This window comes from Balaenoptera physalus (assembly GCF_965194825.1).
Source record: "Balaenoptera physalus genome assembly, chromosome: 4".
Taxonomy (NCBI): domain Eukaryota; kingdom Metazoa; phylum Chordata; class Mammalia; order Artiodactyla; family Balaenopteridae; genus Balaenoptera; species Balaenoptera physalus.
Window position 1 is genome coordinate 83,021,491 of NC_138891.1, and position 25,463 is coordinate 83,046,953.

A 25,463-nucleotide genomic window follows, 5' to 3' on the forward strand; every position below is an offset into this window, starting at 1 on the left:
CAAAACAGCAATGTTGCACAGAAGAATGGAAAGCCCTCACCTCTGTGGAGGTCTCTAGGCCTCTCAGACCCAGTCAAATATCTATTCCCTTGTAGTTGGTCAGATAGCAGAAGTTAAGGTTCGTGAGCATGCCAAGTAGAACATCAAAACAATACCTCTAATACCAGTGACCTTTTACTAAGGAATTTGCAAGCTGGGCTGGCTATACACAATCTCCCTCAATCTTGTAATAGATCAGCAGGTGGTATAACATCACTCTTCACGTGGCTGAGACCCCAGACTTTGGCGACAAAAGACCCTAAGGGGGCTTGGTCTGATCTGGCTGTCAAGACTCAAGGAAGCTGCATCATGAATGGCCATAATGAGACAGACCCAGGTTCTGGCCACTGGAAAATAAAGATCCTGACAGCTCCACTGAAGGCTGGGTTGTTTCATTTTGGTGAAATAGTAGGCAAACAGTACAACTATTCTAATAGATCTGGGTTGTATGTAGGAAAGCAGTGGTAGGTATAGCTCTGATTAACCTTAAAATGTTATGACTTTTATAGATGCCTAGGAATTTAAAGCAAAAATATTTTATTTCCCCCTGATTTTGTTGATTTCCAGCTTAGGCCGCCTTAAGGGGATGATGAGGTCAACAAAATATGCTAGTGTGTTTTACTTTTAAAATTTGTTTGATAAATAAGCACTATATTCTTTATGACTTAGACCATACCTAAGTGGGCTAAGGGTGGAGTCGGGGTCATGATAAATGGAGTTGGGTGCTGGTCAAAATTATGCTGTCTCCCTCGGGATGAATTTTAAAGAGAATGAAAATATTTTGCTTAGAGAAGACTCGGGGTGGATACCTATTTAAAAATAGTTAAAATTCTACCAAACAAGAAAGTATAAACTTTATATGGAAGACCTGTTGTCCACAGGAGATGGTTTTTAGGAAACAGATTTTGTCTAAGAGCAGAGAAGAATATTCTCATAAGTCAAACTAAGAATAAAATGATGCTTGCTGTCTTAGAATTTGTTTTTAATTGAAGTGATCAAGTAGAGACTACATGACCATCCATCAGAAACATTCCAAATGGTCACTGCTTCCTAATGATAGGTGTCTTAGAATATATAAATACAATAAAAATTCAGTACATATAAGTAAATTACCATCCTGCTTCAAACCCCAAAATAGGATAATGTGAAAGAGGCTTAAATCTAATACTGCATATGTTGGAGTATATGGGGAACTTGCTATTGGTGATTTGAAACTAGACAATTAAAGCTGGGCTAAAGATACAGCAGAAGGAAAGAGTTAAAGAAAAGCCTATTGGCTGTTTTCCAGAGTGGTCCGAAAGGAAAAGGAATACTAAAGTTTCTTTCTGTGTTCTGGGAGTGTGTGTGTGTGTGTGTGTGTGTGTGTGTGTGTGTGTGTGTGTGTGTGTGTGTGTGTGCACATGCATGTGTGAGTGAAAGTAACTTCTAAAAAAAGAGAGGCGAAGGGAATAACCAAAGAAGGTAATCAAAACTAAGCAAGAAGAGGATCAACAGTAGAAATGGAGGCCAAAAATATAAGAAAATGAATCTGAGAAATGAATAGGATACACATGGGAAAGAGAAGTGATAAGGAAGCCAAATCTACTTGAGCTCAAGTGGCAGAAGGAAAAACTTAGCCTTTGAATGGAGTCAGCAATGCCATGTCTTCCAGCTCATTTGAGAATTGGCTATGCTGGGACTCAGCTGCACATGTTTACTCAGCAAGTTCACTCTAGGTTTATTTATCCGTCCTGATCTGGACTGAATTAGGAAGAAAGATGCTTGACGCTGCCCCTCCCCTTCCTCTTTTGGAAGAAAACAACAGCTCAGTAAGTCTCCATCAAAAGCCCCTCATCCAGGGCCTGCCCTTTCTAACACCTCCACTAAGGGTCCCACTATCCTGATCCCAGCAAACCACGCTTTCTTTCAGATAGTGTACCTTCCTGCATGCTGTTCTTGACTTGTGCTCCACAACTGAAGATTACCAGAGAACCATCTCATTCTTACTAAACAGGAACTTAAATTTGTTTTTATTGAAATATATTTGACATACATTATGTTAGTTCCAGGTGTACTACAGAATAATTTGACATTACACAGGCATTTTATCTTCCAAATGCTCCTATGATAAATTATGCATATTCTGTGCTAATGAGATCAGGTTACACACAACTTCAGGTGGTTTCTTTCCCAGCCAGGCAATGTGCAGTTGGACAGAGATTTTCCATATAAACGTGCCCTATCTTTTGTTGTCCAAGCCAGAGTAGATGCTCTAACCATGGACATCAAATTTAGTCAAAATGAAGTTTGGTCAGGTTTGGGAGAGAGGAGTATGAGTCTTTGTCACAATAGGATCTAATAAATTGCCATCTCTCTTCCTAAATGCACTTCGTCTAGTGTGAGTAATATAATCTATCCAAGCATTAGAATATGCATCTGAGTGGTTTCTTGCAACAACGGAGAGTTACAAAAAGACAATTAAATGTCTAACACTTTGAGTTTTCAGGTCTCCTCTGTGTCATGTACATCCTGGTGCATGACTTAATTTTAAAATTGGAGAAAAAGAAAAATTATTGCTAGCGTTATGATGTTGAATAAGGTTTATAGTAGCAATAATCCCCCATGAAAACAGTTGTTATCATAGTTAATGCCCATTTTGTCACAGCATTAACCTTCGCTGGCTCTGCCTCGGGCCATTAAATGGCCAACCATTTGTTAAGCACCCCAGAGCAAGCAATTTCAGGGGGACTATTGCTGAGCTCATTTGCTAAGTAAAGCACCTGAGAAGACAAGGATAAACTCTACACAGGTTCGTGTACATACACGCATCCTTATGCCTACTTTTCCCAAGTCCTTCCTTTAAGAATATTCTGCCCTATGATTACTTCCAGGCTCGTCAGAGCAGTTCTGCAGCCCTGCAGTATCCATTCTTACTAACCCAGGCCACGCCAAATTAGGGCCCTCAGACACCTTCCTTTCCTATTTCCCACCATTGTTTCCCAGGTTCACTTAGTATCCGTGTTTAAAGTGTTTCATAATTTTAACTGTGGCCCTCAAGAATAGGCCATGCCATGCCTTTAAAATGCTCAAAGGGCATAAGTAAAAAATAAAATTAAAATAATGTTGCTTGAAAGCAAGAGAAAAACAGGAAAAGGAAAGGATAAAATATCTCTACTATCCAGGAACATTTGTTCCTCAAGTAGACACGGCTTTATTAATTTATTCAGTTATTAGATGCATTCTATGCTTTACTCATAATATCTCTTTCAACTGTAACACCATCTTGACAAGGTTAGTATGATTAACAGTCCCAACTGGCGGTGAAGAAACAAAATTTGAACCAAGGCTGTTTAATTTCAGATCCAAGCCTTTTGCTACCATGATACAACATACCTGTCTTCATTTCAAAACAAAACAGGCAAGATTTATAAAATACAACTCTTATCTTATTTGCATTATGTGTCAATTTTGTACCAAAACAGACAATGGTTATTGGTTACTAGTATTTGTTAAGATCAACTGTTTATTACTTTCCAGGGAGGCTCTGTAGAATAAATCTTGTCAAAGTAAGAGCTGGTTTTCAAAGTCACAACAAAGCAGAATTCCATAGCCTAAATACTGGTCAAGGACATTATAATGGACTTTATTAAAATTTGCTAATCCTTTTACATTAGAGATGACTTTACACTATGTTACCATGGACCCTCAAATGGTCCAGAATTATAAATCTCTAATTTTGAACAGAGTTTACCTAATTAGTTAAAGGTAGTTGCAACTATCTTCAACTACTTTCTGTCAGGGAAGACCTATTTCAACCTAATCTCATTGAAGTGAAGAATAATACAGGTATGTTATGTAAGCTTTGACATAATTAATCATTTCATTAATACAATAATCGAACCTCCTTAATCAGAGGTGGAACTTCTTCCTTAAAGCTTAGTTTGAAGAATCAAATGGGCATAACAGTAGGAGGTACAAAGATTGGTTCAGAAGAGACAGGAAAAATTTTAATGAGGAAGAGATCTTTTCTCATTAAACTTCTAATTTGGTAAGGCTATATTCTATTTTTAATTTTTACTTCCCATCATCATTTTCAGCCCAGTTAACATTGTTAACTGCTAATAGCAGATGAGTATCACATATAATACATGCAAGAGAATCTCAAAGGACCAGCAGAAGAACTGTAGATTGCCGGGAGTATGGTTAGTCCATGATTTCTTGTATTGACAGAGAGAAGCCTGAGAGCAAATTCTGTAAATTCAGAGATAAGCCTAGACTCTCCATTAGGCGTTACCCTCAACTGTCTTAGCAACCCAGTATTTTCAGACTAGAAGAGCTCAGTTAGGATGGAAAAGCAATGGAAGTACTGTACTTGATTTTCCTCCAAACACCTAAAATTTACACAGGAACTGGTTGCAAGTTATGAGCAAATCTCAAACTCACTCTTTTCCAAGCGCTTGAAATGCAGTAATATTCTGGTGGAAGAAGTAGGAAGCTGGTTCATTAGCATATGCTTATCAATTATCTGCATAAAAAGCTCTTTTTATCACTTTGTTGTCCAGGCTTTTTCTCACTTGGTGGCTGGCAGAAAGCCATAGAAGTCTTGGTGTTGCTCAGATTAAAGAGTTTCCGACCTCCACATTCCTTGGTATTCTATAGCATCGAGGGATTAAAAAGCAACAAAACCACAAACAGGTGTCCAGTGTGATGATAAATAAAACTGGGACATTGGATTTCTGCACATTTAATAACATAAACTTATACTATTAGCCTGTTAGACAAGTACGGTGATGTGATTTGATCATTCATGCCAACTTTTAGTGACTATGTCAAGATGAGTTGTAAGTTGTCTGCAGATAGTGTGATCTACTGATAAGGTATAAAAGCTTGCAAATAAATTTTTCAAAAATTAGAACAGATTTAATATAATCCCTATAATAATGCCATGCTCACTTTATGTTTGGATCCTTTTTCTTGAGTGGGAAAATAGTAGAAAGGCCTAACCTCCAAAATTGAGTAGAATTCTTGGTGTATTCTTCAGAACATGTCCTATGTGTTGATGCCTGGCCATGTGTCTTGTCCAACCAGGCTTAACAAGGTCAACATTTGACTTAAGGAGAACTCAAGGAGAGGAGCTTGGATGCAGTGTGAGACCTAACAGAACACTGACATAACAGGCAATGAGGTCCAGAGTTAGGACTTTCGGTGGAAGTGCAGAGGGAGTTCTGCTCTTTGTCCCTTTCTTGCGTCTCTTTAATTTCTACTCTGGGATGTTAATTTTGGGTGAAATGTCCTCATTGTGGCAGTGTAAATATAAAGTGGCAAAAGTCTGAGCGAAAACTAAACTCTGCGCCTGTGTGTGCACTCAAAAGAGACAGACATTACCCAGAGTCATCACACGCTAAAATGAAGGTGACCAGTTGGCCCAGGGAGAGGAGATCATTAACCCTCCTTAGAATCTCAGGCCTGTGGCCTGTGAGAAAGACAGAGTCTGAGGGCAAGTGTAACACCTGCGGGGTGTCAGGGCACCAGCAGAATGCAGGCAGGCCCCAGAGCCTTAGAGGAACAGGTTTGTCCGTGCTTTCCACAGGAAGGGAGGCTGCCAGGGGCTGCGGTCTTCCTCTCTGTGCTGGGAGTCAGCAGAGAGGGCTGTAGTGAAAACTGATTTTGGCTTGAGCACCTGGGCACCTTGCTCTTATCCCCTCCTCCCTTTGGTGACCTCCCCGCTGCCTGCAGCCTTTCCACAGAACCTTCTTGCAGCACTTTTGGTTTCAGGGGTTTTAAAAGGAAAATTTAGTGAAAGCCTGAAACAGCAACAGCCATTTCTCATCTCTTTTGTCCTTCTCCTTCTTATCAAATTCTCAGTTGTTTAGAGTAAAAGTTGTAGCATTGGTGTGGGAGACTAGAAACCTTGAACAGTTCCAGCCTTCAGGTTCCCCAGCAATAGTAGCAGAGTTGCACAGACCGCACCCTTCTTTACTTGCAGCTCATTTTATACACACATGCACATGTGTATGTGTATATATGTATGCATATGTGTGTGTGTGTGTGTGTGTGTGTGTGTATATACATGTAACTTTGGTGTGGTCTATTTTGTACTTTGATAGACTTATAATTTCATTTTTACTGGTGTCCCAAATCAAAATAAGGGCATTGCAATTTGAAGCCAGGTCTCTCTGACTTCAAAGACAAAGCTATTTCCTTCAAGATACTACCTTCTCTGAGGGAAAAAAAAAAAAAAAGGACACACCCCTCCCCCCCTCACCCAGGTATGAGATCTCAGGTGTTTAGGAAAGTAGTAGTGCTCTGGACTGGAAAAAAAAAAAAGAGCCACCTGTGCATGAATAGGCAAGACTTTGGTTTGAGGTTGCAAAGCCCTAGAGCCCTGCCTGCTCTGCAACACTTACCCCCATCCAGGGTCAGTTGGATGCTGGAAGGAGGGACTGGTCTACTCACCTGGTAGAAGATTTATTGTTTAGTCAGAAAAATCTATATCCTTGTCAAAAGATTATCCATTTTTCATTATGCATATGATCTTTCCAGATCATGGATTTAGAAAAGAGGAAATGTGCATTTCTCATTTCCAGATGTATAAAAAAAGCCCTCCAGCTTGGAAGCCCTCAGATATACACTCTATATGAGAAATGAATCAGCATCTTAGATACTGTTAGTCTCAGTCCATAAATGCTAAGAGTTTGTAAACTCTAACTTCCCTGCTTAAAAAAAAAAAAAAAAAAAAAAAACAACTATTCAAAAATCACCACTGGCTGATAAAAGTTTGACAGGTTAAAGGAAAAAAGAAGCCCTATGTATACATTTTGTTTTTTAAAGTCAGAAGCATTATAAAGCATTAGAGTCAAGGCTGTGTCAACATTTTACAGAGCTTTGCTAAAGGAGGTCTTTATGAAGGTGCATTAGCATGTACCAATTAAGATTCTCCATTTACTATGCAATTGTTAGGGGAAAAAGAAACAAATAAAGGCAAGCATTTATAGACAGCCAAAAGGCTAATTAAAAACACATCTTCATCTGGGCATTAGCAGATAGCAATACATTTAGCAAGGCTCCCTTGCTCATTGCTCTCTCTGTTGGGATGGGTTTTGTCTTTGATTTCAGTACTACCAAGTCTTAGGTAAGGCAACTGTCCCCTAAAGCAGTTCATTTGAACATGGTTTTCCTCCACTTATGGACCGTCAATGCCATTCTAATTTTGTGTTTGTGAGATATTTTTCACTATCCTGTAGATTTTTCTTTAGTAGATCAATAACATGATATTTTAATGACTCAACAACTTCCCCATAAATAAAGATGAGGAAAGCCAATCTTTAGTATATCTAGGTCCTTGTGTTTTACAGGTGAGGAAACAGGATGTGTGGGAGAACTCAGGAAGCCTGCCCTCATTGCACAGTATGGATGGAGCTGGGGCATGATCGCCTGCCCCCAGCCCTAATATCACATGCTCTTACATACTAGCTATGCTTATTTACCTGCCTGAATACCTTTCCAATAAGAACCTTTGAGTTTACATGATTCTGTCATCAGTATCCTCCTCCACACCTACAACACCCCCTGAAAAATCCTGAGAAAAATAAATGTAAATCTATTCAATAAAAACTCTTTCTTCACTAATATGCTGATTAAGAGAGAGCTATTTGAAAGTGAAGATTGATACGCAGAGATACCAGACATATAGTCACAGACACTTCCCAGAAGGCAGAATTTGATGTATTATGATTGTTCAGCTTTTTTCTCTCCAGGAGGTCATGCCCTCCCCACTGTACAAACCTTTTCATTAATGTAGCCATGAAAACAAAGCTCTGCTCCTTTCTCTCACATTGGTTTAAATTTTCTGTATAAGACTTGTCAGTGGTACCACTGATACTCGTTTCCCATTATATTTTCAGGTTAAATGTAAATACATTGATAACATTTACAGTACAAGGCAGGGGTGCTTTGCATTAAGAGCACATTCTTTATGGAAAAAAAAAAATTACAGGAAAGAACCAAAGAATGTATAGATCAGCAACATGGAACTGACCTTAACAATCCGTCTGGTGAGTTTGCTCCTAATTCCCGTTTCTGCAATTGAAGAGTTAGAAATAAGGCTGCGCTTTGGCCGAGATTATACAAACAACACAAATAAATAAGGAATGATTACTGGACCAGAGAATTCTTTAAGAATCTTCCTTATTTTTTCAAAGCTCTGCTCAGCCATGTCTTTTTCTTCCAGGCACTGTTACTGATCTCCACGGGATGAACTAGTTCCTCCTCCTTTGTTCTCTCACAGCACCCTATGCTTGCCTCTATGCTTGCGCTCAGCATACGATATTGACGTTTGGTATTAATGCATCTCTCTCTTACACTAAACTCTCCGAGTTTTTGATGACAGGAATCAAGCTATATTCATCTGTACATCCGCAGCACCTAGTTCAATGCCTGCAATGAAATTGATTCTTAGGAAAAGTTGTTGAATTAGACAGAACCATTTTAAATAGCCAGCTCTTACCGTGTATTTATATGTAATTTGATATATCCAAAAAATATTTACTCATAGCTTTCAGGAATATATCATGTAAAGTGAAGTACAGCATTAATGTCTATTAGAGGCTAAAACTTGGCAGGCTTGAGGTGCAAGATATTAATTCATTTTGTGCAAAATAAGCACTTTGAATACTATGGCTTTATTTTCAACAGTTTTATAGGGAATAACATAATGACTGAGCATCCAGTGATGAGCCTCCCTAAAGCCAGGAAGATGATAAATGATAACTGATCCGTACCAAGACATCCTGAAGGTTGTCAAGAGTTATGAAAAATCATTTACCTTCTGGGTTTTTTTAGAATACCTACCATCTGATGCCAAGAATAGCATGTCATCAGGACTCGTTAATTAACGGTGCAACTACTGAGATGGTGCCTACGATTAACCAGGAAAATAGTCTCAGATCTCTGCTTTTCCTCTACATGTTCATCACTTGTCTCTGCCTTTCTATAGCTCCTTACATGCTATTGAAGATGTAGGTTGTTCAAAATAAATGCTTGCTCATTGATTCAGGGTTAGGTTGATTATTGCAGACAGAAAGCTACTGCATGGGATTCTCCCACCCACAGTTCTCATTTATTTACTCTCTCAATTTCTAGACTTGCTCCTGGGACATATGCATGATCGTGGTCCCTTGTATTCTCAGGTGGCCTTAACCTGTCTGCCAAACTGCTGAACACACACTCTGCGTGAAATCACACAGCCTCTGAATGTGACAGCTCCAGGGGCTGAGGTGAAGTCTGGGAAATGGCATGGATTTGCTAGTCAGATGGCTTTGAAAACTCTGATTTCTCTTTGAATTGTGATTTCTGTGATGAGGTGTTCTCTAGAATTCTTCTCTTTAGTATTTCAGAAACAGTGGAATCTACAGAAAACACTGGACTGGGAATTGGGAGCTCAGGGTTTTATTTTTGGTTTTGCTCTCACGTTATCATCACAACCCAATTAAGGACCTTGAATATTCCACTTTGTGATTTAGAGGAAAAGCTATGTATCTTAAGTCCTTAATTCCATATACGCAATAAAGTTGAAACTGTATGATAATATGGCGTGTAGTTATAAGGATTTAGGGCGCTCTGCAGCTCAATCCATATAACTACATACTGTCGAGGACCTGAAAAAAGTGAGTATCGTTAGTTCTCCAGACCCTGAGACACAATACCCCATTTTGCAAAATTTTAGATATTCTAACTATGACACTGAGAAACTCATGGCTTGGTAAATATTTCTCAGACCCCAAGTCAACACTTAAAATAATGAAATGGATGTTATCTGTCATTAATGTCTCTTCCCCTTTTTCGATATCTTATTAGGCATCAAAATGCAGTACTGTTTTACCTTGATTCTTCCTCTGTAATTACACAGCAAAATCACTCTTTCTGCATATTGACTTCACAGGTTAATGGCTTCAGGTATTGGCCTATTAATTGACATTTGAATAGGACCTTTATGGAAGCTCATCATTCTTAAAACCAGGGACAAGTCTAGCCTCAAAATTTTCAGTACTGTGGGACATCCTTTGGGATTTGAGAAGATGCAGAGACTCTAAATTTATTCCTCAAAAGAAAATAGTATCAGTCAACCATTAATATCCTGTCCTTTTCTCCCTGACCCTGTGATTCCAGCAGTTCTGAGACTGACTCTCCTCAGAGAAGGGTAAATAAATCAAGCAATGACAACATTTGGAGAACAATGATATTATTAAAAATATTTGCTGATTTGGTTTAAACACATGGCTTGAGTGGAAAAGAAATACAGTATTTGTTCTTTCACAAGTGACTTACAGCTGATTCCTACACTTGGCTATGAGTCTTCGTCTAAATCTAGTATAAATCACGCCGGGAGAGAAATATTTTCTTTCCTTTCTCTACCCCTTCACACCCGGTTGTGAAATACTTCCCAGTTGCGTTTCCATTCATCTTCACCCCAGCAGGGTTTCCACACTTTAGAGGTGCTGCTAGGTTTGTTCCACTTTGCCAAAGTCTTCAGGATAAAACTTGCCATGCTCATGAAGGCTCATGACAGCAGGGGAACTTATATGAAAGGAGATGCACTCTAGCAGCAGTTACTATGGGATGCCCAGTGAAACACAGTCTCTGAAGGTAAACAAGACCATTTTGGAATGAAATCTGCAATATCTTAGTGGCACAGCCCACCACAGTGTTTCACCCCTCCCTGTACGCTGTTCCGTCTCCCTGTTACTTCCTTCTTGGGCCCATTCTTTCCCTGGTTTGCTCCCCATTCCCTTACTCTTCCACATTCCCAGAGCAGTTCTGCTCTTTCTGGGTCTTTCTTCATCCATCTTTCAGATGACCTGCTTGCTCTTTTCACACATGTACACTTCTGGGGCAGTCACATGCAGAGAAATGTAGATATTTTCCCTGTTACAGTAAGGCCAGAAACTGTTAGCAAAAGGAGACCCTGGATATTGGTTATTTGTCTTTAAGTCCCAGCTCAAATGACCCTTTGGCAGACTAAACAACCCCTGCTCCGTACTTCCATAGCTCTGGTCTGGCCTTCTGGTGTGGGACTTGTACTGTAGTTACAAATATGTTGATCCTTCCCCCTTTAGACTCCTATCTTCTTCAACGTAGGGCCTTGACCTTTGAATACGGAATGCTTAGCATGATGCCTAGTATGTGGTAGGGGCTCGAGAAGTATTTCTCACATTGCATTGGCCTTCCTAGGTCACACCATGAAATAGTGATCACCCGACTTTTGGCTTTCATTCTTTCCATAACCCCAAGCCAAGGGCTTTAAAGGATCATGGTAACTTGACAGTATGCTGGGATGACAGTGATTGGGTCAGGCTTCTTTCTACTCTGTAGTTTTGGAATAGAAAACATTAGTGGGGTTGAAAGGCTTTAGAAAGAACAGGTGGGCAGAGTCGGATAAAATAGAACATACCACAAACTGCAAAATTTCATATGATGAATGATGTATTTTTTTCTGTTTTTCTGTTTTTTTTAAACTAAAACTCTGATCACTCTGATCTACCTTATCGTTCATTCACTGTGCCTGCCTCTGCTGTCTCTGACTAGAAGTGTGTTCTGTCAAATGGGCATTTCTGGGCCAGCTCAGCTTTTCCCCGCCAATAAAAGTCTCTGTGGCGTCCATTATAGGGAGTTTATTCTGACTTATTATCAGGGTAACAGGAGGAAAATAACAAGACCTACTGACTACTTCTGTCGAAGGACAGAGAAAATGTACATTGAAAGATGAGTCATATTCTGGTCCTTATTTCAATACCACCTCCTGCCAATTATGTGGGGGGAGAATGGCTGATATTTCATAGAACTGTGTAGATTTCTGTGCTAGAAGGCACCTCAGGAATCATCCAACACAATTCCCTTATTTTATAAATGAGGAAACTGAGGTTGGGAGAGGTTAAGTGATATGTGTAAGAGGGCAGGAAATGGCAGAGCGGGGCTGGAATCCAATTTTCCTAACTGCCAGCCCTCGCTCGCCTCACTTCTGTGCATCGAGGGAAGCACATCCCTCAGTGTCACTCCTCTCCCTTCACAGCCCTTTCCTCTGCCCCCTCCGTGTGTTCTCACCACTCAGGGACTTATAGCCCCTGTGAGTTTCTCCCTTCATCTTTCAAAATTCATTTTCAGAAAAGTGACTTGGAACCATGTTTTTATATAACCATTAAGCCTTCATATTAGGGCGTTTTAAAACAAGACTTATACAGGTTTGAAATATATAAGGAAAAAAAGAAGAGGAATCCTCCATAATATCAGAATCCAGTTTACCTCAGCTGACATGACATATTTTAAAAATAAAAGCAATATCCTCACCAAGTTAGAAATTCAAAAAACAGAAAAAGGTAAACTATAACATGTAAATCTCCCTTTCCCAGAGTCACTCTTCCTAGAGGAAGTTGCTGTTAACAGATTTTATCTACACTCTCAGTAAAATATAAAATGCTTAATACGTAAACCAGCAGAGGTATCTGGTTGGATGCATGATGAACAGACGGACAGAAAGACAGATAAATAGATAGTAGATAGATAAAAATTTTGACAAAAGAGTTCAGCCTGTGCAAGTATGTTTTCCATTTAGTAATGCAACAGATTTTTCAAAATCATCATATATAGCTATTTTATTTTTAAAATAGCTGCATATTGTTCAACTCTATGGATGACCAATCATTTATTTAAGTAGTCCCCAAGTTTTTTCCAGGTTTTGCTATTACAAGGAGAATAATCATGTTTGTATGTATATGTCTGTGCACACACGCACACACACACACACACACACACACACACACACACATACACATGCTTTTGCAAACATAACTACAATAGTAGAGCTGTTGGGTTAAAGGATATGAGCACTCAAAACTTTGATATTTTGAAATAGGGCGTTTAAATGTCTAAAGAAGAAGGAAACTTTAGGTAAGATAAAGAAATCTTTCTTGTAGCTTTTTCAGTCATGTCTCTAAAGATCCAGCAAAGGTGTTGAAAAATAGGTCACAGGAGAAAATTCCCAGCATTTCTGCCTCTAGAGAAGGATGTAGGTTTAGAGTCTGAAGACCCAATCCTAGGTTGGTGGCAAAAAATAAATAGGATTATAAAGAATCTGGTTAAAAATGGCTACTTAGGATTTACATGGAACACTTAGCAAAGAAGCCCAATTGCTTATCCACTATGGAACAAAGAATGGTCCTCCAACTACGTAAATTTTGTCTTCTTCATCCAAGCAGGCCTTCACTGTCCGGCATGTCGACCACTAGCCTCTGCACAGTGATGTGGCCTGACCAAACAAACGAAGGCTCCCAGTGGGAAGGCAGGTAGCATTTCTTAAAGATGCCAAAACGGAGGCTGTAGCATTGTCATCCACTTGCTTTATAAAAGGAGGTAGGCTCTCCTCACTCTCCTTCTCTTATTAGCTTATTAGTTACTAGTGCAACACCAGCAAGCCAAGAGGAGCAGCCAAAATCTGATCAAGAATGTATCTGTCTGTATGTGAATCAAAGGCACCGTGGTAAGGAAGGGAAAAGCACAGAGTGTCTTAAATCACAACGCACACCGTCAGGAGCCAAACAGTTGAGAGGGGCTGAGAGAGAACACAGAGAAGAGAGAAGCTGAGCCGGGGGTGGAGAGCTGGAGAGAAAGACCCAATTGTTAAAAACAATACAGTTCTTATTTTGAAAAGTGGAAGCTTCAAAGGGCAAAGGAGGCTCAGATTTTTGGGAAATCAGAATCATATACATATATACACACACACTTCAGAAGTACAGGGGTCAAATGAAGTCAAAGTCCTGGGAAGGTTTTTGGATAATTCAAACAGAATCTCTGAATCACCTGGGATTTCCCAATGTCTCTTTAGCCTCCTTTTTCTAGGTAATGCATCAGGCCTCTAACAGAGTCGAGGATTCCAAGTTCATAGGCTGAGTCCCATCATTTGAACCTGTAAACTAGGCAGAATGTCTCCCAAGCACTGCATTTGAGCCACACATCTACCATTTTCCTGTTCAATAAAAAAATGTTTGGGTTCGGGCTCAGAAATTAGAAATAGAAGTGTGAGGAATCGTATAGGTCAATTAGCCCAAACCTCCAGTTTTGTATATGAGGCAACTAAGACCTCAGCAATAGCTTCTTTAGCTCCCATCACATAATTAGGACAGGATCTCAGGACTCTTTTAAGTATCACCTCAGTCATCTTTCCACTTCTCTACCACCAGGTAATGTATTCAGTATTTCCGCTTTTGTTTATGGAAGAAAATTAACCAGCCAACCAATGTTTCATTATTGCTTACAGAAAAGATTCATTTATATCTTTCTACAATGGATTAACATTCAGGAAAGAAAACAGGGAACTGAAATCTCTAAGATGATGTGGTTTTTCTTATTCACTGCATGCAGTGGAGTCCACCACTGTTTCAGAAAATTAGGTACTTGATTAAAGAGGTACGTGTGTCTGTTGGGCAGGGAGTGGAGAGGTAGGATGAAGAGAGAAAGAGATTGTTTATTCCAAAGTCATTTATTCCAAAGTCAAACGTAAATTTTTTTTTTGTATCAACAACAGTTTTAATCTTTTAGCATGAACCTGAGCTGTGGGGGCTTCTTCTATAGCTAGGCTTAACATTTTCATATACAACCAAATATATTTATGTGGTTTGCTTATTTATTGTCTGTCTCTCAAGAGGGCATTGAGCAAGTCTGTTGTTCATGCTATTATCTAAGGTTGCACTAGCTGCTATAACAAGTTTATTTCTAGCTCATCTCAAGTGTAAAACCAGTTTTCTTACTGCTCTCCTCTAAGTGGTGATTCTGCCACCTTCTTCTATGTGGTCCACCACCTTCAATGTAGTTCCCAAGGTCAATATAGTCGGTGAAAGATTCTCATGGAGAATCACACATGGCAGGGGCAGAAGCAACATTTTCCCTTATAGTCTATTGGCTAGTACTCACTCATATCCAAACCTAACTCCGGAGTCTAGAAAATGTAGTCTAGTTGTGTTTCCAAGAAGAGGAAATGGGTTTAGGAATCAGCTAGCAGCCTTTGCCACACTAGTCTATAATCAGAGCCTAGAATAGCATTTAGCACAGAGTAGATGCTCGAACAACAGCTGTTGACGGAACTTTTGAATGAATGAATAAGGTCAACTTTTTAACTCTCTCACAGTCCTATAGGTTAAGTAATTATGTGTAAACTACTTATCCAAATAGAAATGAGAGTTCATTATGAATCCATTTTTAAAGAGGGTCTTGTTACTCTTCAGCTCATTTGGTTTTTCTTTCCTCTCAGCAGTGATCCTTAGCTGAAAATAACTTGATTTTCATGAAATTCAGTTTTCATGAAAGTAAGGCTAATTAGAGCTGTCTGATGCCCCTTTTCTGTTCCTCCAAGTTCTCCTAAAAGAGTTGCCTGTTTGAGAACGATGTGATAATCTTCTCACCGCCATGACCCAAGCGGATTACATCACAGAATGTAGATGATCTGCATTTCACATGGACAGTTTGAAGTAAGACTGTTATTTTAAAACTTAAAATACAAGCCAGGAAACATACTGAGCTTGTGTAAGTCAGATAAGAATCTATCCTAGTGTCTGAAAATCCAGAGCAGGTCATTGGACAAGCTCCCCTGATTTTTCACCTCATGCGCAGGAATTTCTCCAGTTTTTCCACCAATGCTCTCTGACTACTGTCAAACCCATACTTTTGCTTTCTGTCTTCAACTGTACCAAGAGAACAGTGCGTCCATGTCCCCAGAATAACAACTGCCTAGTACAACAGCTGCTGTGGGCCTGGCTTCCCTCCTCTAGCACCTTACAGGCCTAGGGATTGGAGCAACAGCCTTTGAAACACAGCCCTTGACAAGATTTCTAGCCTCCTCCCCCCTTGCTCTTGGCAAATCCCCTGTCTCTGCCTCATCAGCAAGAGACTCAGGTCAGCTGGCATATTATACCTCTTTTTTCCTTTTTTTTTTTTCACTATAGGTAATGAGAATAAGATAGATACAAACTATTGATTTTGGGTAGTCACGGATTCATAGACTAGTAGGAAGTTGAAACTCGAGCCAGTGACTGAAGTTTTCTCTGTGCTAGCGTTCTCCTCTATGCAACGGAGAGAATGGTAACTTTCTGTTAAGTGAGCGAGTGACAATGAATGGGAAACACCTGCTCCCCCAGTGTTTGTTTTTCTTCCCCCTTTATTTCACTCCACATGATTCCCCTATAATTTGTCTTACCTCATTCCCAGTAGATGGAAATTTTATCCACCTCCAACTATTGATATATAATTTTTTATACTTCAATCACCCCATTCTGAAATGAGTTCATTTTCATGTAAACTCCTTTTTTTTCTTTCATAATTGAGATTTTATTGGTTGTTTTGAGGATCAGTACACAGACATTTTAATTCGTACACAATTCTCAACATACGTACCAAAAATCTAAAAAATCATATAGATTCTTTCTGAACAGTTATTCCAGTGACTTTCCAGCTTAAAATTTGGAGGCAAATTTTCCTTCACAGGATATCCAGTACCAATACCTTCAAATATTGATATGATGTTACATCATAAGTCCCACTAATTCATAATTTAGTATCATATGCACTACATACTCAAATTGTCAGTCGTTCACAGCACATTAACAGTTACTAGAAGAACTGGACTACCATGACCAAAGATGTTACAGAGTGCACAAAATTCTGCCCAGGAGAGCCAAGATCAAGGGGTGAGTGGTTTGCTTTAGGAAGCAATTCTACCAAAAACAACATCGGAAGAGAAGTAATTTAAAGTGTTTAAGACATTAAATGCACAACTGACTCCAAACTGACATTTAGTATGCTTTGCATTATAGGATATAAAAGCTACCCTCCATCTGTGGAAGGTTAAGCTGACACCCAAGACAACCAAAGCCTCCCATATTCACTATCCCACTATTTTCTGGTTGTACCAAAAAATAAACAACCAGCAAATGATTTCACCTCTTAAAAAAAAAAGCATTTACACTTAAAAAATGGGATGAGGCGGGACTCCCTCCTTTTTAAAAATGTTTCTAGAGCTACTAAAAAACTTGCATTTACAAAATAGTTGATAAAAATATTCCTCTGGATTGTACAAGAAGGGAGACAGGGACCCCTGATAGGACCAGGTGTGTGATATTAATCAGACTTGGCTTCTTTCCCTCCTGCTTCATCAGAAGCTGGGCTCTCCTCGTTTTTAGCTTCTCCATTTTCTGCAGGTGAGTCTTCTTTAGTGTCTTGGTTAGCCACTTCAGCCTGTTTTCCCTTTGCTCCCCTTTTCCCTTTTGTTTGCACCTTTTTGTCTGAAGATTTATCCTTTCCTGCCGCCTTTTTTGGCTTCGTTTCCACTTTTGCAGGAGCCGGCTTAGCTGACAACCTCGCCGACCTCCTCTTGGGCTCCTCCGTCGCCGCCCCCTCGGCGGAGCCGACCTTCCTCTTGGGCATCGTGGCGACGGGGCGGACACGGCGCTCGGAGAGCCTTCTCGAGGCTGGGCTGCCGGGCCGCTGCCGCTCCTCCCGCCGCCCGAGCTGCTGGGACCCGCATGCAAACTCCTTTTGATCACCTTCTCTTTCTTCTTAAGCTACTAGAACTCTGCTGTGCAGTATGGTCAACTCTGACCACAGGTTGCTTTAGAGCCCTTGAAACATAGCTTTCTAAGTAAAGATGTGCTCCAAGTGTAAGACATATACCAGACGTTTTAAAAACTTCATATACAAAAAGAATGTAAAACAGATCGTGAATGTTTCGTGTTGATTATATCTTAAAATGGTAATCCTTTAGATACACTGGATTGCTTATCTTCTTAAAATTAAAACCACCTGTTTATTTTTACATTTTTAAACATGACTGTTAGGATATTTAAATCTAAGCATGTGGCTTGCGTCGTATTTCTGTTTGACAACAAGTGTGGTAGAGACATCTCTGACTCAGACTTCGTGTTCCAAACTTCTGCAACAGAATCCTCTCCCCCAGTTCAGTATCCCTCTTTATAACTCAACCACTTTCAGGCAGATCTGTTCCTCCTTCTTTTACAACACAGATATTATTAAGACCCCTTTTAAGGTCTGAGGATAGAAATGGCATTTTAATGTTTCTTTAAAATATGTGTATCTTTATGAAAAAAAAAAAAAAAGGTTAGGCAACCTGACCAGAGCTACTTAGCTGGAAGAAATAGATGGGCTCTGCATTCTTCTGACCATCACAAGTCTTATAAACAGGATTTAGCAGAAAAGGGGAAAAACACTTGGTTTGGGATTCAGATTACGTATGTTCAGATCCTCTCTCTGCATTAACTTGAATCTGTAACCCTAGGTAAGTCTCTTGAGCTCGCTGAAGTGGTCTTCTCAATTATAAATACGTTTGCAAAAATTAGACTTAGATTATGTAAGCCATCTGACATAAAATGGGTCTTTAATAAGTGATCCAAATATTATTTCACATGACAATTCATACTGCTAAATAATTTACTGGGACAATTAGGATCCAGACCATGGGCTGGGGCAGATAATGGGGACATATAAATCCCACCAACCTTTTAGAAAACATCTTCTACACCTTTTGTCCTTCTGCTGCATCATTCCTATTTCCATTAGCTTTTTTTTTTTTTTTAATTGGCGTATAGTTGCTTTACAATGTTGTGTTAGTTTCTGCTGCACAATGAAGTGAATCAGTTATATGTATACATATATCCTCTCCCTCTTGGACCTTATTGGGAGTCTTATTTTCAACAGATGCTTATTAAAAATATCCACAAAACTTTGAGGATGATACCAAGATATGAAGAACATTGAAGATCTAACTCTAAAGGTTAAAAGACCACTTTAGCCCATATTTTATTTCAAAAATTATATTTACTCCCAGGAAGCCACTGGTTCCATGGTCTTTAAAAAAAAAAAAGAAAGGAAAAATTTCTAACCAACATGGGATTTTTCACATTGTTCATACTCAGAGATATGAATAGGTAGAGGTTTTCCAAAATTAACATGGTTCAAGAAACACAGAATAACTTCCAAAAAGTGGGAGGAAAGAAATGCTTTGTTAATGTTCTGTACTCTAGAGGTGGGAAGGTAAGGAAGGTTTTATTCTTCAAAGTACATTAGCAGTCATTTTAATAGGCCATGGAATCTTTGAATTAAAATATAAGATTTGACTTTTCAAGATTTCTGTGTGTATTATCATTCTAGCTGACCCTTGGATGAGGAAAGTGAATTGACATGATAGAAACCAAAGCAGGATGCTTAGTAGCTCAAATGAGTCCAGGGAACCTGAGACCTGCCTCTGAGGTTCTGGATTCGTGGTTGCTAATTGAGTTTTGGGGCCCCAGCCTCCATAAGAAGGAGGTGATTTCAGAGCACAGGAAGCCCGGGTTCCCTTATGTTGCCTCAATTCACCATCTATATTCTCACATTCAGTGCTTCTCTGTCATGATTAACTGAGGCAAGAAAGGCCCTTGTCAAAGATAATGAGACTAGAAGGACAATGTCAAATCTCTTCATTTGGGCCTAATGTGATCCTGCTGAGTTACAACAGACTTGTGACCCAAAGAAGCCAAATCCCTAGAGGTGGCACTCTTTTTGATTTTTTTTTTTTTTTTAACTACTGCCAAAGCCCTCTGTGGACCACTAACATTATCTTAGTCAAGTTGTAACTTGGAAATAGTCAATAAGCAGGTTGTAGGACAAACAGCACCTGCCTGAATCCCTAATGACCCTTGCAAACAAGGACTTGTGTAGACCCTTCTTGACATGTGAACGAACCCCTTCCCTTCCTTTCACCACCAGGCAAGCTCCTGGGATTCCTCAAGGCCAGGTTGAAATTTGACATATTCATGAAGCTTCCACCCTCCTGCCACTCTCTTAGTTGTCACCTCTGCCCCACCAGCGATCAAAGTCCTTTGCACTTGCCTCTCTCTCAGAGGCTGTAATTATTTTTGTATGTGTTTGTTTCTCCAAATAAAGTACTGGGACTTTGAGAGAAAGATTTCCTCACTTGTCTTTGTATCTCACGTGCCACACATAGTTCCTGGAGTGGGGCAGGTAGGCTCACGGTTCTCCAGTGGGTGTATGCTTTATCTGAAAGCAAAAGCTGATATAGGACTGTGTCAATCAATTGATATATTGACCAAATACCTCCCAATGTTTTTTGGGTTTCTTTTAAATGTATTCAAGAAAAGTATAGATAACCTTAAAAAAATGTCCAGTTGTCTTTAGTTTTAGTTGCCTTTGCAGAAAGGTACTTGGTGAAAGAGGAGCACATTGTCAGGTTAATTAGTTCTTTTCTTTCAGTCCACATTAAGAGCATCCATTTTTACTTCATTCTAATGGAACTGAAGAAGATAAGCCATGGTTCAGTGGCCTCTATTAGGATTATTAGAGAAAACTGTTAACCTTTTCAGCTGCAGAATACATAGTAGAGGCATTTTATATGAATCATCTCTTCAGCTATTTCCATATATGGTGGGGGGGTTTTGTGTGTTTTTTTTTAAATTTTTCACTACAGCTGCTTTTTGTTATCTTTAAAATGTTTTAATTCCAATGTTTTTTGGGGAATTTCTTCCTAAATTTTCTCATTTTATCCCGTCAAGTGCCTGCAGTACAGGGCTCAGTTGTTGCCATCTATGTGATGTATTTTCATGAAAATAGGAAAGTACTCTGTAATCCTCCTTTTATTTTCCCAGGTAGCTCATTGATGATTAAAACTGTAAAACTAGAGTTTCATTCCTTTGGCTTAAAACTTGGGCTTTTATTAAAAGATAATCTTTTATAAAATATATAACATTTTCCTTCTTAAACCTGTATGATCCAATGTGACACTTTATACCACTTATCATATTCATTTTCTATTATACTTATTTGTGTATTTATTCTATGTCCCCTACTGCATTATTAGCTTCTTGAAGTCAAGAGTTATGTCTTCTTCATTTTTCTATGTCCTACTTTTCCCAGCTATATCTCTTCAGAGGGATTAAATGTTGGTTGTAAGAGATGACATGCATAACCCAACTATAAGGTCGGAATAAGTTACCAATTATTTGGCCCCAAATCAGAATTCACACAGCTGCTGGTGACACAAAGTCATAATGGATCTGAACCCTTGATGCCTTGCTGTGTCACAATCCTTTCCTCCTGGGGCTTACATAATCATCATGTAGAACTGATGCAAATAATCTTTTTTACTAGGGCTTCCACTGATGAGAGTGTCTTCAGATTTGGACATTTCCATTTCTTATGCCAGACAGTGGGAGTTGAATCATAGCCTCCCACGTGGGAGGAGAGTTTTGTCAGTGCCCAGGTCACCTAAGCTCTACATATATCTCTGCCTTCAGCTCTGCAACCTCTCAGAAAGCCCATCTCCCTGCACCAGCACACTTTCATGTACATAATTGTCATTCCATTAAAATATTTTGATACACACACACACATATACACACACACACACACACACGGAAGAGGGATTAAGAAAGAGGAAAGGGAATTAGTCCATAGAGTCAATGTTCTTATCCGTACAGAGAAGAAGACAGATGAATCTCAGCAAGGTCAAGTAACATGCTTTTGACCACAGAGCTAGAAAACAAAAGAACCAGGTTCCTCAAACCCATTGTGGTCTAGCTACAAAGCCTGAGAATTTTCCAACACACTATGCTGCTTTATTAGTCATGTGCCTAATAATGGAAGTAATCTGTTCGGTGCTTTTCATATTTTTTTAAAAAGTTTGTCTGCATACTTTCCTTTCTACTTTCTCTGTATACTCAGTCTGACTTTTCCTTTCACATTTGGCTGATTTTCTTTTTCTTTAATCCTGGCTGTTTGTTTTTTTTCTTTTTTCCCCCTCCTCCTGCTCGCTCATCTTTTCCTTCTTCTTCATTCTTTATCTCTTTTCCACTCTCTTTTTTCCAATTCCATTAATGAAAGTAGATAATAACTTGTGAATTCAAGTGGAACTTCATTTCTGAAACTGTACACTCATGCTGGAACCCATTAAGCTCGATAGCAAGAAATGAGAGAAATCATAATTATCAGGCCACTAAAATACATGAAACATAAAATTTGTCGGGGAAAGTAATTGAAATTATTGGAGCAGTTGGGCCTGGTGCTGAGCAGACCCTCAGTGATAATGGAAAGGTTACGGGTGATGTTTAGCAATGCTGATGAGGTCCAAGGTGACTCGGTACCAACACAGTTAGCAAATTTATGCTCACTTTATATTTTGCTAATCCATCTCTGAAAATCAAGAGAACAGCAGGGTTCAGGGGACCACTTCAACTGACCAGCAAAACAGGTACTGAAGACTTGTTCTTTTCTTCATCTCTTTATGGGTTGTTTTGTTTGTTTGTTTGTTTTACTTTTCTCATTCTGTTGTCTTCTTTCTCCTTGAGTTTCTCTATCTTCTTATTTCACTTCTTCCTATTATTCTTTTCTTCTTTTAGTTTTGTTTTTCCTTTATCCCTTTTCATTTATTCTGGCACTACTTTCTTATTTAATTCCATTACAAATCATTTGACAATTTGTCTGATTGGTGTATAGAGTGTGCTTTACACCAAGAGCAATTCTGTAACCGGAGGATCAGAATTTTTCTTCCTTTGACCAAGGCTGCCTGCCCCTGAGACTAAACCACAGTCCAGGTCTGCAAATACAGATGCTCCTGCAGGTATAACTATCAAACAAAAGCAGCTACTGTGCATGTTCAGTGGATGCTATCTATACAGCAAGAGAAAGAGGATGATTCTCAAACTACCAACCTTAAAATTCCTAAGGTGTCTCTGACCTCAGCAACTTAAGAATTTTAAATAGTCAGGGCTGCTTATACACTGTATTTATGGTATAAGGGCTAAGATACAGAAAATATCATCCAGGAAGAGGTACCAGTTCATATGAGGTAAATATATTCAAGCCATGAGAGGGCAACATTTTTGACAAAGATACCTGAATCATGCTGGAAAATTTTTAAGAGAGCTGGTGGTAATTATAGGCAGAATAAGTGTGTATATACCTGACTTTAACTTACAGTTGCCTCATAACTTTACATCTCTTTCATATCTCCTTCATGACAATTTATATTTATATCACATTCTCCCACTTTCAAAAATTTTCTTTGATCCCCACATGTTGAAAGTAAGAGAGCAATTATTACCCCCATCCAATAGCTGAAGAAACTGAGACTCTGAAAGATTAAATGATACAGACACTGTCACTTGACAGTGAGGCAGATATGTCTCCTATCCTTTTACTCCACCTGCTTTCCACAGTGCTCTATGTCCACCTCTACTGTTAGAAAATTCTTGAGTTGGGCCTGAATGGTGTCTTAGTTTTGAAAGAGTTCCCTGACATCATTTGGTCAAGTTCTATACAATAGTCACTATATCTCTGCGTATATGGCTTGACCAAAGCATAACTGCAATGGCATCAATGCGGACAACTTACCAGTGCAGTGCCTAATCCTTCTAAGATGTATGAATTCCAGATCTGAAATCCCCCACTTAGTAGTAGCTCGGTCTTTGCTTAAATATTTTTAGATGAGTGGCTTCAGAGCTAGCCTATTCCATTGTTGGATAGCTCTAATTGTTAAAAAAATTATTTTTTCTGTTGAGTTAATAGCTAAGACCATTCAACAGAATTCCAGCCTTTAGGTCACTCAGAGCAAATCATCATAGAGACAGTTACTGAGTTAACAATATATGTCAGCTTTGTGCTCAGATGCTGATAATAGTTTCTTCCTTCTTCTACAGTAGCAGCATAGGCAGGTACCTTGTACTAATAGTTAAGAGTGTGGGCTCTGGGGTCAAACCTCTGGCTTGAAACCTGGCTTCACCCTGTTCTGCTGCCTAAGTCTGTGACGTTTACTTAACTTCTCTGTGCCTCAGATTTTCCATGTGCAAAATGAGGATAGTAATAGTACTACCATATTGGTTTTTGGCCAGGAGTAAATTATATGATCCGCATAAAAAACTTGAAACTGGCATGGCACTTCTTAAGCAATAAATAAAGATTAGCTATCATTATGATAATGCCAGTACCTCAGGATATCTAGACCCCTCTCATGTGCCTCTTAGAATCCTCTCCTCCAGGTTAAAACTCTGCATTCATTAGGTAGACCATTCATTTATTTATTCATTCATCTAAAACTGACTGGGCGACTACTAAGGATCAGATGTGTGGCTAGATCTGGAGATGAGACAGTGAACAAACAATCCCAGATCTAAAGAAGATCACTGTCTGTTTGGAAGATACAGATATTCAGAGATAACTGTAATTCAGTGAGAGAAGGGCTGCGATTTTCTTAGCTATAAAATGGGAACACAGAGCAAGCCCACACATCCTTTCCTGGCTGGAGCCGGTGATGGGTTTTGGGGAAGGACTTAGACTTCCCAGAGGCGAAGTCTTAAATCAAGTCTTGGAGGACAAGTTAGAGCTACCTGGGAGGGGAGAATGGCATTTCAAACAGGAGATGTGCATGTACAAAGGCATGGAGGAAAGAGGCATTTGATGGGCTCAGGACATGTGCACGTACAAAGGCATGGAGGAAAGAGGTATTTGATGGGTGCTGTAAGTGGTTTAGTATGGATGGAGTGGAAGATGCCTACCACAGGGAGGAGGCTTCGGAGAGGATTGGAGAGCAAGCCAAGCTGTTCTGGGCTCAGTTTTAAAAATAGGAGCGTTGACTTTTACCTTGATCTCTTCTTGGCGGCCTCATTACACTGGAATAAATTAAATTCTGAAGTCTTCTTTTACATGTGCTGCTGTTAAAGAAAGTTTGTTTGAACAATAAACAAAAGGCAGGGTTTTCCAAGGCCCAGCATACATTCTCAATAAGTAACAATGCCAGAAAGAAACTGAGGGCCAACAGGAGAGCACAGACCACCTGAGGGGAAAACTGCAGCACTGTTTCAAATACCTTTGTACAGCAAATTCTTATATGTGAAGTTCTAGAAAATAATCATATAGGATTGAAATTTTTAAAGATTTCCTAAGACTAACAATAAGAAAAACGGAAGGAAGGAAGGAAAGAAGGAAGGAAGGAAGGGAGGGGTAAATGGAGGAAGAGATTGAGAGAGAGAAAGATTCTGAAAAACCTAGTGATTAATACCTTAGAGATTCTTAGGACGAAATGGTCAATTATAAGAGTGTCCACTAAAATTCTTTTATTGCCTTCTGATGGCTGTTATAACACTTTTGGGATGAATATTTCCTGGCTGTCACTTCAGGACAATCTATGATCACTTTTCTAGCATTTTCTCTAATTTTATGTTAGTCTTGGTACGCAGAGAAATGTTTTTACTATTCCATTGAGAAAAAAGAAATTATATCTGTAACACTAATGGCCAAAACTAAATAATATGGCACTGAAAATAAAGACATTTTACATTATAATGGGTCATAGGAAAAAACAGACTAAACTGTATAAATCTTTTAGATTCTCTGCAGCA

The 25,463-nt window shown here is 39.2% G+C and overlaps 1 pseudogene across 1 annotated transcript; it reads right to left on the reverse strand.

The window, feature by feature from the left end:
* Positions 1–1,390: 1,390 nt before the first annotated feature.
* LOC309659878 (non-histone chromosomal protein HMG-14 pseudogene) lies at positions 1,391–19,371 on the reverse strand (annotated as a pseudogene). Its single transcript has one exon. The product of its transcript is annotated as a non-histone chromosomal protein HMG-14 pseudogene (transcript).
* Between the last annotated feature and the right edge of the window lie 6,092 nt (positions 19,372–25,463).